At 40.9% G+C, this 13172-nt stretch overlaps 1 pseudogene; it reads left to right on the top strand.

The window, feature by feature from the left end:
* Window positions 1-552: 552 nt before the first annotated feature.
* Window positions 553-2790, top strand: LOC129008651 (interferon-induced very large GTPase 1-like; annotated as a pseudogene).
* The last annotated feature ends 10382 nt before the right edge of the window (window positions 2791-13172 follow it).

The raw sequence follows: 13172 nt of genomic DNA, 5'->3' as shown, positions 1-13172 counted from the left end.
CCAGTGATTTTAATTTCTAAAACTCAAGTTCTTTATTAAACACAAGCACTAAGAGAGTAAGAGTCATTTATTTGTTCTTTGCATTTTAAGAAGAAAGGTCAAAAACACACTTCTGATTTGATATTTTTAAGTATCCATACCATTTAAGAACACAGATATATCAATTGTAAATTTAAGATAGATGCAATAAATTCTTAATAAGGCAAGCATTCAGAATTGCAGGATTATTTTTGAAGTTATGTTATTTCCATTGGGCAAGGTAGCAGTTTTTGAAGTCCAAGAACCTTAAAAGTCTCCTTCTGAGGAGAAATTTATATTGACAAAGACCAGAGAAGTTGTAAATATTCACTGATTGTATAGCAGTAATAAGAATGATATTCATTGTTCCTGTTCTTAATTTGACATATTTCTAGTTGGATAGAAATTTCTCCAACTGATTCTATGTAAGAGGAAGTGCCAAAATCAGGCTATCAAATTGCAACTCACCTTGGCAACTAAAAACCCCATCAATATTGAGAACACCCACAATGATGTCTAGCACACACGTGAAAGATGTGGAGAGCTCTGGTGCATGAGAACTTTATTTTTGGTTTCAGGAACATCCAAGAAGTCATGGCCATGAGCAAACTGGAAACCATGTATAACCCCACTGGACCTGGGAGCTGAAGAATCGTGTGCTTGGCTTACGGAACCAGCTGATCAACCAGATTCAGAAAAGAAAAATTCAGACACTCGAAACAAGCACATTTGAGGCTCCAGTTACAGAAGAATATGAAGCCATCAAGCAAGAACTTGAAACACATTTTAATGAAGACCCAGAGAATGAAATATAAGTTCAATGGAAATATAAGTTCAATTTTGAAAAATGAGTTCAATTTTGAAAATAAGATAATCCTTAAAGAGCAACTTCTTTCAGACAGCAAAAGAAAAGCCAACGAACTTATTAGTTTTTAAAAAAATTTAAGAAAGGCTGGATGAGAAAAAGAGAGATTATAAAAACAAATTATTGGAAAGGAGCCAAAAATTGTCTTTAATTGTAAAGGCTAAAAAGTTGAGTGAGGAAGACTTACATGAGAAATTCAATCAATGTCGGAAAAAAAGGGTCTGTGACATGTCCACAACTCTTCCTAAAGTCACAGAGCCTGACACTGATTTGGATTCTGAAAACATCTTTTCAGAGTATTTAAAACATGAGATGGATGTCATGGACATACTGACAAGAAATTCTGCAGAGAAGTTTCAAATCAATTATGACAAACACGTCAAAATGAATAAGAAATGTAACTTAATCTTGAAACAATGCGATCAGTAGTCATATTCATGAACTCTTTCTCAATGACATTAATAGTCAGAAAAAATTACAGGTAAATGACATTAATCATCCTTGAGAAAGAGTTCACGAATATGACTACTGATCATATTGTTTCAAGATTTAATAAAACTATTAACAATATTTGGAAAGAGCAATGTGATTACGATCCAAATATTTCCAGAAAATTCTAAAGACAACAGAGGAAGAAGTGAAATCTGCATCTCCTCAGGAAAGATACACATTTAAAAATAAATATATTATCAGCTTATGCTTGTGTTTATTCTAATGAGCAACAGAGAATTGTAAAGAAATGCACAGGGCATTCAAGAGAGCAAATGATCCTGTAAACTATCTAGAAAGCAAGAAAAATGATTTCTTCATGAGGTTTAAGATTTCCTGCCAAGAAGCAACCTCCAGCAAAACACTTATTGATTTTCTGGGGCACAAGCTTGTTCCTGCTGTCTCTACCATCATATGGGGGAAAAATAACCATTAAAATTGTGGGGACATGTGAGCTACCTGCCCTGCATTCAATGAAAACAGGACTAACCTGGAGAAACACATTCTCATCTCTCCGGGAGAAGAAGAAAACTTTGATCATTACTGGCAATACTTTCATAATAAGAATAGCTTTTTAAGGAATTACATCAAAATCAATATTAAAAGATACTGTTTACACAATGCAGGTAAAAAAATGAAGATTTTTTGAGAAAAGTTTAGTTGACATTAATAATGGCATCCTCTCTGCCCTTCATGAATCCACATCAGTAGCTAAAGATAAAGGCAGCACTGCTTCTTGTGGTTGGATTTATTCTGTGATCGCCTGGGGAGCAACTTGATCTTTCCACAGAGAGACTTGACAAGGATTAAACACAAGGAGATAAAAGATACTGAGTTTCTCAGAGAAGACATGAGTGCAACTTTGGATCTCACAATGAAGAGAATAGAACAGCATTATTCAAGTATGCCTATGGAAGTAATGGTTTCTAAAATTGAGAAAATGCTCTCTGAACATCTCTGTGGCTGCTGGAAACAGTGTCCCAGCTGTGGAGCAATTTGTACAAACACAATTCCTACACACGAAGGAGACCATGGTGTTCCCTTCCGCTGTCCTCAGGCTGTCTATGAAGAGGCATAGTATAAAACAGGCCATTCTGTCATGGATCCCTCTACTAGTTTTGTAGCAAGTGATTGTTTATTGGTTTTGAGCAATGATGGAAAAATCCCATATAAGTATCAAAAGGCAGGAGGGGATTATGCCACTTGGAGCATCCCTCCAGATTCCTCCACCCAGCCATCTTGGAAATGGTTTCTTTCTCACTTCAGATCAAAGCTAGAATATAAATATAGGAAAAAAAATTACAGGTAATGGTAAAATCCCTAACTCATGGGCCAAAATCCAAAAGAAGGACATGCTTGAAGATTTGAAAAAAACAATGATACTCAATGACCACAAAAGAGCCCTAGTGTCTGAATAAAAGAGTCAGTGTAGGCCGCGCATGGTGGCTCACGCCTGTAATCCCAGCACTTTGGGAGGCCAAGGCAGGCGGATCATGAGGTCAGGAGATCGAGACCATTCTGGCTAACACGTGAAACCCCGTCTCTACTAAAAATACAAAAAAATTAGCTGGGCGTGGTGGCGGGTGCCTGTAGTCCCAGCTACTTGGGAGGCTGAGGCAGGAGAATGGTGTGAACCCGGGAGGTGGAGCTTGCAGTGAGCCGAGATCGCGCCACTGCACTCCAGCCTGGGGGACAGAGAGAGACTCTGTCTCAAAAAAAAAAAAAAAAAAAAAAAAGAGTCAGTGTACCTGAACAATCCCAAAATAACTCCTCTTTACAATTAGAACTGGTATGGTTTGGCTCTGTGTCCCCACCCAAATCTCATCTTATAGCTCCATAATTCCCACGTGTTGTGGGAGAGACCTGGTGGGAGATGATTGAATCATGGGGGCTGATCTTTCCCATGCTGTTCTAGTGACAGTGAATGGGTCTTATGAGATCTGATGTCTTTAAAAACCGGAGTTTCTCTGCGCAAGCTCTCTCTTTGCCTGTGGCCATCCACGTAACATGTGACTTGCTCCTCCTTCCTTTCCACCATGATTGTGAGGCCCCCCCAGTCATGTGGAACAGTAAGTCCAATAAACCTCTTTCTTTTATAAATTGCCCAGTCTTGGGTGTGTCTTTATCAGCAGTGTGAAAACAGAATAATACGGTAAACTGGTACCAGTAGAGTGGGGTGTTGCTGAAAAGATACCTGAAAATGTGGAAACAATTTTGGAACGGTGTAACAGGCAGAGGTTGGAACAGTTTGGAGGGCTCAGAAGAAGACAGAAAAGTGTGGGAAAGTTTGGGACTTCCTAGAGACTTGTTGAATGGCTTTGACCAAGATGTTGATAGTGATATGAACAATTAGATCCAGGCTAAGGTGGTCTCAGATGGAGATGAGGAATTTGTTGGGAACTAGAGCAAAGGTGATGCTTGTTATGTTTTAGCAAACAGAGTGGTGGCATTTTGCCCCTGCCTTAGAGATTTGTGGAACTTTGAACTTGAGAGAGAAGATTTAGAGTATCCAGCAGAAGAAATTTCTAAGCAGCAAAGCATTCAAGAGGTGACTTGGGTGCTGTTAAAGGCATTCAGTTTCAAAAGGGAAACAGAGCATAAAAGTTTGGAAAATTTGCAGCCTGACAATGCAAAAGAAAAGAAAATCCCATTTTCTGAGGAGAAATTCAAACCCACTGCAGAAATTTGAATAAGTATTGAGGAGCTAAATGTTAATCACCAAGACAATGGGGGAAAATGTCTCCAGAGCATGTCAGAGGCTTTTGTGGTAGCTCTTCCCATCACAGACCTGGAGGCCTAGGAGGAAAATGTGGTTCTGTGGGCCAGGCCCAGGGTCCCCATGCTGTGTGCAGCCCAGAGACTTGGTGCCCTGCATCCCAGCTGCTCTAGCTGCGGCTGAAAGGGGCCAACGTAGAGCTCAGGTCGTAGCTTCAGATGGTGCAAGCCTCAAGCCTTGGCAGCTTCCATGTGGTGTTGAGCCTGTAAGTGCACAGAAGTCAAGAATTGTGGTTTGGGAACCTCCACCTAGATTACAGAAGATGTATGGAAACATCTGGATGCCCAGGCAGAAGTTTACTGAGTGGGGGCAGTCCTCATGGAGAACCTCTGCTAGGGCAGTGCAAAAAGGAAATGTGGGGTGGGAGCCCCCACACAGAGTCCCCACTGGGGCACTGTCTAGTCTAGCTGTGAGAAGAGGACCACCGTCCTCTAGACCCCAGAATGGTAGATCCACTGACAGCTTGCACCTTGAGCCTGGAAAAACCACAGACACTCAATGCCAGCCTTTGAAGGCAGCTGGGAGGGAGGCTGTATCCTGCAAAGCCACAAGGGTGGAGCTGCCCAAGACCATGGGAAGCCACCTCTTGCATCAGCATGACCTGGATGTGGGACATACAGTCAAAGGAGATCATTTTGGAGCTATAAGATTTGACTGCCCTGCTGGATTTCAGACTTGCGTGGGTCCTGTAGCCCCTTTGTTTTGGTCAATTTGTCCCATTTGGAATAGCTGTATTTACCCAATACCTATACCACCATCGTATCTAGGAAGTAACTAACTTGCTTTTGATTTTACAGGCTTACAGGCAGAGGAGACTTGCCTTGTCTTGGATGAGACTTTGGACTGCAGACTTTTGAGTTAGTGCTGAAATGAGTTGAGACTTTGGGGAACTGTTGGGAAGGCATGATTGGTTTTGAGATGTGATGATATTAGATTTGGGAGGGGCCAGGTGTGGAATGATATGGTTTGGCTCTGTATCTCCACCCAAATCTCATCTTGTAGCTCCCATAATTCCCGTGTGTTGTGGGAGGGACCCGGTAGGAGATGACTGAATCATGGGGGTAGGACTTTCCCATGCTGTTCTTGTGATAGTGAATGGGTCTTATGAGATCTGATGGTTTTAAAAACGGGAATTTCTCTGTACAAGCTCTCTCTTTGCCTGCTGCCATCCAGTAAGATGTGACTTGCTCCTCCTTGCCTTCCACCATGATTGTGAGGCCTCCCCAGCTATGTGGAACAGTAAGTCCAATAAACCTCTCTCTTTTGTAAATTGCCCAGTCTTGGGTATGTCTTTATCAGCAGCATGAAAATGGACTAATAAAAGAACCTTTATTGTTTCCAGTTTTTTAAATGAAATGCATGAAAATAAATCAAATAACACATCAAGAATTGAGGATTTCCAGTAAAAGGACTTCATTGCTGTCTGTCTCAATTCCTTCTGGTTTAAAAATAAATTAGTAAAATATGTGAATATATAAAATCAAATAACATTCATTTTAGAAACTTACTTCATATTTTAAACTATTATTCTAGATATTAATTTTTTAATTTAAAATTATATAAAGTCTCATAAAAAGTCATTTTAACAGAGGAAAATGAAAACAATTTCAGACTGCCACAAATGTCTAAGGGCAACTGTATCAATATTTTAACCAATACACAAGTCTGGCTGTAAGCTACAAATTGACTTTTTAATTTTTAAGTGGATTTTGTTCACCATTTGAAGTTTAGAGGAAATGTTATTAATTCTTAAACGTAAAAGATTCATGAAAATTTTATGATTCCTAAGCTTAGCAATATTTAAGCATATTCTGTTCTAGGAAAGAATAAACCAGAGACTTGAGCAAAATAGAAACCTCATCAATTCAGGAAGCATTATCAAGCCAATATGGGAAATACAAATAAAATAACTGTTTATCTTATTTATTAATCACCCTCTTCTTCCTAGGTATCTTGCAAATTACCTATGCATGCTAAGGAAAAAAGAATACACAAAGCTTAGGAATTCAAAGCAGGGTATTATGCACAACTCTGAGAACTGGCTCCTGGAACAAAAGTCATGATGACTAGGTGAAAAGTACCACTTTAATTAAGTGTGTGGACAAGGTCAAATTTAATTAAATCATTAATGAATAAAAAAATTCCTTAAGAAAAAAATATTTAAAAAGTATATAGTTCTTGCAAATCACCTAGTAAACTTAATTGGGTTCCAATATTTCAATAAGAAATTTGTTTTTATACATAAAAGTGTAATGAAATGCTTTCCTCCAAATTGGGCATATTTGCGACTCTTCACATCTTTTGAGCCATAAGTTCATAATCAGAATAAAAATTAAGAGCACTCTAAATCCAAACAGGGACTGAGAAGGGAAGGAAATCACCCTTCTGCAAACCTACACCTTTTGCTAGGTCCTGAAAGCTGATGATCTAAAGCATCTGACAGCTGATGATCTAAAGGAATCCTAGTGCAAAGAAGAAAATTTCTTCAAGTTGGGCATAAACGCACCCATTGGCTTCCATTTACAGGTGTACTCTCTATCCTTCGTAGACAATGAAAACAGACAACCCAGGGAGCAGCAGCTGAATGTCTTGGCTCTTCAGAGCTTGGAGATAGGAATGCTGATGTTTATCTCCTTTGTCCCTTCAAAGGGCTTCAAGCATATTCTCAGTGTCAGATCATATGACCCATGTCTCCAGAAGAAGTTTTGGGACATGAAAATTACAAAAGAAACAGGTGTTGTTGAATAGTTGGTTTTTCTTTTGTTCTGTGGAAAATAGTCTCAGTGATAGTTAGAAGGATCTCCTAAAACGATAAAATTGAAATGGTGATGGAAACGGAACCCCTGCCTCACATGGTGCCTGTCTTTCACATCATTGCAACCTTCAGGACTGCTCAATGTTCAGTTAACATTTTCTGAATGCTTTTATATTTGTTTAATGAATTCATAAAAACCTTCAGCTAAAGTGAAATAAGCAGCCGGGCACAGCAGCTCACACCTGTAATCTCAGCACTTTGGGAGGCCGAGGCTGGTGGATCACCTGAGATCAGGAGTTCGAGACCAGACCAGCCTGGCCAAACATGGTGAAACCCTATCTCTACTGAAAATACAAAAAAAAAAAAAAAAAAAAAAAAAAAAAAAAAAATTAGCTGATGTGGTGGCACATGCCTGTAATCCCAACTAATCTCAGTTACTCGGGAGGCTGAGGCAAGAGAATCACTTGAATCTGGGAAGCAGAGATTGCGGTGAGCCAAGATTGTGCCACTGCACTCCAGCCTGGGAAACAGAATGAGACCCTGTCTCAAAAATAAAATAAAATAAAATAATGAATAAATAAAGTGAAATACAGCAGGCACAGAAAGATAAATACTACATGTTCTCACACGTAGGTCAGGGCTAAAAAGTTGATTTCATAGAAGTGGACAGAATTGTGGTTACTAGAGGGTTGGAAGGGTGGGGGTGGGGAACGAGGAGTAGAGAGAGGTTGGTTAAATAATACAAAATTACAGCTAGATAGGAGGAATAAGTTCTAGTGTTCTATATAGTACTGGAGGGTGATGATAGCTAACAATATTTGCATGTTTTCAAATAGTGAGAAGAAAGGATTCTGAATGTTCCCAACATAAAGAAATGATAAATATTTGAGATAACAGATATAGCAATTGCCCTGATTTGATTAATACACATTGTATACGTGTATCAAAATCTCACTCTGTCTCATAAATATATACAAATACTTTGTGTCCGTTAAAAAATTTCTTACAGTTTTTAACAAAAGGTATAATGTATGTTAACTTTGATTTCCTAGCCAAAATCAGATGTCCTTAAGAGCATAAATTTAAAAAATCTTTGATAAATTCCTTAGGATTGTAAGCTGTGATTATTAAATGAGATTCAAAGGCTCTTCTCAAGAGATCACACAAAAAAGAAGGAAGAGGCAAATTGGGATAAAGAAAAGAAAACTGTGTAGAGATGGGGATTTCTGTGATAGAAGTGGAGAGAGTAGTGCTGCCATCAAGGTGGGGTTAGGACTGGAGAGGATTACAGTGTCAGTGGGTTGGGTGGCACTGGGGCAGGATACCTCAGGAGTCAGGAGGGATGAGATCATCAAGAAGGGGAGACACTGGGTCCAGGTACAGCTCACAGGATTAGAGGTGGCCAGAGTTATGAGGTTGGTAGGGAAAGGGTTCCCATGGTCAGTGGAATGGGTTTCTCTGAGTCATTGAAACTGGGGAACATAGAGACATGGGAATTTAGGATCACTTCAGTAGATTTAGGGATGTTCCAGTTAGTTAAGGCAGAGACGCAAGTACAGTGGGAAAGGAGACACAAGGCATGCAGGGATGGGGCTAGGAGGGTGATGGATTCTAGGACAACATCAAATGACATGAATAAGATGTGAGTTACTCACTTACATGTGGAATGTGAAATTTGAAATCATAGAGGTGGAGAGTAGAATGTTTGTTACCAGAAGCTGGGGTGGTGGGTGGGGGAAAGCAGAAATGTTGGTTAAAGGGTACAAAGGGAGAAAGGAAGCAAGAAGGAGAGGGTAATTCAAGATGAAGAAGCAGGTATAATCCAAGTCGAGAATGCGAGCTTGTGGATGTCCTTAAGAGCACAAACTCAGAAGCTAGGCTGTTAGTTGTGCAAAGGGCCTCTACTATTTACTAGATGTATGACCTCAGATGAGTTAGCTAAACTGTCTCTGCTTCATTTCTTTCATTCATAAAATAGTGTGACCTCAGGGAAGTGTAAGAATAACTTGAAATAATATATGTGCCTGGAACATGGTATATGTCCCAATAATATTACGGTAGGACTGCCAATAGCAGCAGAAGCAGCAACAAAAGCAGCAAAAGTCACATTAATACTGAAATGTAGTTATGCCTACACTCCAATCTCAATTGTATGGTCCAGAAGAAGAGGATCTAAGTTCTATATTTTGACCCAAGCAGTTGTTACAAATGTGTTTCCTTCATTGTTTCTTGTATCTATATTTTATTTTCTCTGAACATGAGTTTTAAGATAAAGTAGAATTTGAAATATAAATCTCAAAAAGGGGATGAGGAATGGAGGGAAGAAAGGTTCCTAGGCCCAGACAGATTTAGAGCATTGTTGGGTTCCTGTGGCAACAGTTCTCCAATGTCATTGTTATTTTTAATGAAATCCAAGGGATCTTTATTTATTCCAAAATGGAAAAGATGTGAACCAGGGCATGTTCTCCTAGGAACAACCTGCCTAATAGTTTATGTATCTTTGATGATTTTCTTTTGAACCATGGGAACAATCATGCTTATCTTGTAGTATACATTGTGATTCCCATCCACTCCTCTGTGAAGACACCCAGATCCTCCTTCAAGAGAAGACTTGCTGCCCAGCTGAGGGGAGTGAAGTAAGCAGCCAGGCTTCAGCTGTCAGATCTTCCCAATCTGCCTCAATTGCAGACAGCCCCTTCACCCAAGGCCACATCCTTCCTGGGGCAGCCTAAGTGACACAGAAAATTAAGAAAGGCCCAACTATTTCAGCCTGACACAGGATCCTCTGCTAATCTTCACTCACTCCAGAGCTCCCCATCTGGTTCAGGGTTTGTGAGGCCCACATCACCATTCAATTTCTTCCTCTGCCAAATCAAACTTTCACCTGCTTTCTTTCACAGACGTTGATACCAAACAAACATCTTGCATCCCACAGGTTTCACCATCTGCTTCTGAAAAAAAAATTTGCAACATCCTTCAAAGCCTTGGTAAAGATGGCTACATCAAGATAGATTTGAACAATGAAGTGGTGGATAATAAAGAAACAGTACAGCAGGGTGCAGTGGCTCATGCCTGTATTCCCAGCATTTTGGGAGGCCCAGGCAGGTGGATCACCTGAGGTCAGGAGTTCGAGACCAGCCTGGTCAATATGGTAAAAACCCATCTCTACTAAAAATACAAAAATTATCCGGGCATGGTGGCACGTGCCTGTAATCCCAGCTACTTGGGAGGCTGAGGCAGGAGAATCGCTTGAACCTGAGAGGTGGAGGGTGCAGTGAGCCGAGATTGTGCCACTGCACTCCAGCCTGGGCAACAGAGTGAGATCTGTCTCAAAAAAACAAACAAACAGAAAGAAACAGTACAAAAAGAAAGTACAGGCTGTATGGCATTCTCCTTTTCACAACCCCTGTAGGAAGAGAGCAGCATCCTTTCAAGGGGTAAGAGAATGCAGGCATTCCAGAAGTGATTGACAGGCAATAAAGTAAGCATGATGCAGGGAAGGTGATCCCTAAAGTAGGGCTTAGCCTGTAAGGGTGCTTGGCTTTGCCCAAGAAAGAATTCAGTGGTGAGCCAGTGGTAGGGTAGAAGAAAACAGTTTTATTGAAGGGGCAGTGTTACAGCTCCAATGGTGTTACAGCTTCTTCAGAGCCCTGTAGCAGAGCAGGGCTACAACATATAGACAGTGTGCTGAAGGTAGCAGCTCAGGGCAGTTTTGCAGTCATATTTATAGATTAAAGGGCAGTTTCCACAGAAATTTCTCAGGATGTAGTAGTAAATTCTGAATTATCGTGTCATTGCCATGGAAAAAGGTGGTAACTTGTGGGTGTTGCCATGGCCATAGTAAACTGACATGGCACACTGGTGGGCATGTCTTATGGAATGCTGCTTCTGCCCTGTCCCTGTTTTAGCTAGTTTTCAGTTTGGTCCAATGTCTGAGCCACACCTTTGGAGTCGAGTCCCACCTCCTACCTCATTCCTTTCTCAGAGGTTAGATACCCCTCCTTAAGGGACTGCAGAAGGTGGAGACCCATCTTCTGTAACTGCTTCCTGCTGAGTTTATGGGCATAGCCCTTCTTAGTACAGGAGGAGTAAAAAAATCTCTGAATACCTGATCCAAGGTGCCTAAAGTCAGGATGCTTTCATTCTCTGGGTTGGCAGGCAGGATAGGTTGGCAGCCTTGTGCCAGCATTGTCTTTTCCTGAAACTCCTGTAATCTTGAAGGCACAAAGTTTACTAAGAGGTTAAACAAGCAAGGGGCAAAAATTAGTAATAAGAAGACAGCTATTGGACGTCCTAGGAAGGTAAAACCCAGCTGAGACTTGAGAAGGCCCTTTTGATAGTTGATCAGGTATAGTTGGGGTCAGTGCCCAGGGTGTATCTATGTAACCAGGTAGCTTGCTCATAGATCATTTGAATGTTAATCTTGACATTCCAGAACTGTTAATGTATGTGCAGTACGTCTTATTAATAACTGCACAGACTCCACCTTGTTCAGCTAGTAAATTATCCAATGCTAGTTTGTTATTGAGAACTAAATTTGCCAGAGAATCTAGGGACTCTTGAATTCCCTTTAATGTGTGACCTGTGCTGGTGGCTAAAGAATCTAGAGTTTGAGTTAAGTTCTTTAGGATTCCCTTGTGGTAGACAGCACTGCCCCAAGGTGCTGCTAATCCTATCACTACCCCAACTTCTGCTAGAATTAATCCTATTTCTCACTTACTTCTGTTATTCTTGGGTCTTATAGGGTTATAGACAGTGACCCCTGGAGCAGCAAGGGGTGGCCAGTGTATATTCACCTTTGTTTCAAGTTTTTGATATGCGAGGGAAAAATGGTCCTAAAAGAACAGGTGGCTTCTTGGGGAATTGAGAGCAGTTATGGGGTGTTCCTTTTTTCCCATTCATGGCCACAATCAAAAATGAGCCCAGTAGGGCACAAACAGAAGTCCTAGGGGTATGATGTTCATCCTTTGCTGCCAAGTTGGGTCTATAGAGATAGTTTTCTCCTGTTTCAATGGGGGTGGTTGAACAATCTTTGTTTTTCAGAAGCAGGTAGTGTTCCCACCTTCCCAGACTAGGCAGTTGTTTTTCCCTTGTGCGTTCTGATCTGGGAGAAGGCACCATATATGGTTTCCCCACTTACAAGTGGAATCCCATGTACCTTGCTGAGGCCTCGGGAGCATGGCAGCTAAAGTTGGATTAGAACATCACAGGGAAGCTTCCACTTTTTTGTCATTAGTGCAACAGTGGGGGACAAAAGATAGAATCATTAGTGCACTGGAGGTATAGATCCCCAACTTCCCAGGCCCAGGTAACAGTAGTGGTGGGGTTCAGGAGGAATCCATTAAGTGGGGGAACTGGTGACCCCACTTTACAGTCTGAGATGTTTTCTTAAGAAGATTTGAGAAACTAATTTGAATGGAGAGTCCTGTCTCAATGTAAGGAGTCATAGAAATACTTAACTATTTTCCACTGCTTAGCCTTAGGGAGGAAGAGTGTTGTTCCCTAATAACCATAAGAAAGTTCTGTCCATTTAACTTCCTCAGAGGTGTAGTATAATGTTGCTGACATGGGTGGAGTACCTAGCATTAATGCAGTGGTCTGTAGTACAGGTGTTTCTTTAGCTGTGGACTCAGCTGCTCTATTTGCCAGAACATTTCCTCCGATAATAGAGGTACCCCCTTTTGGTGTCCTGGAAGTGAATAGCTGGCACTTCCTTTGGGAGCTGGACAGCATCTAAAAGTTCCAAGATCTTGGAGTAATGTTGTATGAGGGATCTCTTAGCTGTTAGTAGTCCCTTTTCTTTCCATATAGCAGCATGAGCATGGAGCATCAGGAACTCATATTTGGAATCAGTAAATATTTTAACTCTTAAGTCTTTTCCCAATTGGAGGGCCCTGAATAGAGCAATTAGTTCTGCTTTTTGAGTGGAAGTCTGGGGTGGCAAACTTTTGCCTCAGCGACCTCTTATTGGCTAACTACTGCATAATCTGCCTTTCTTACTCCCTCATGCATAAAGCCACTCCTACCTGTAAACCACTCCACATTGGGATGAGGCAGGGGCTCATCTTTGAGGTCAGGCCTGCTAGAGTAGGTCTGTTCTATGGTTTCCACATAGGACTGAATGAGTTGGAGATCTGTTTCCTGGCACATGAAGTCTGGCAACAGGGTAGCAGAGTATAAAACTTGACATACTTTAATGGTAACATCTGGGGTTTCAAGCAAAAGGGCCTGATATTTAAGTAAGTGACCTCTTATCACTGCCACTGGTG

Source organism: Pongo pygmaeus, chromosome 9, assembly GCF_028885625.2.
Source record: "Pongo pygmaeus isolate AG05252 chromosome 9, NHGRI_mPonPyg2-v2.0_pri, whole genome shotgun sequence".
NCBI classification, from domain to species: domain Eukaryota; kingdom Metazoa; phylum Chordata; class Mammalia; order Primates; family Hominidae; genus Pongo; species Pongo pygmaeus.
This window is presented reverse-complemented; position numbering and strand designations above follow the sequence as displayed.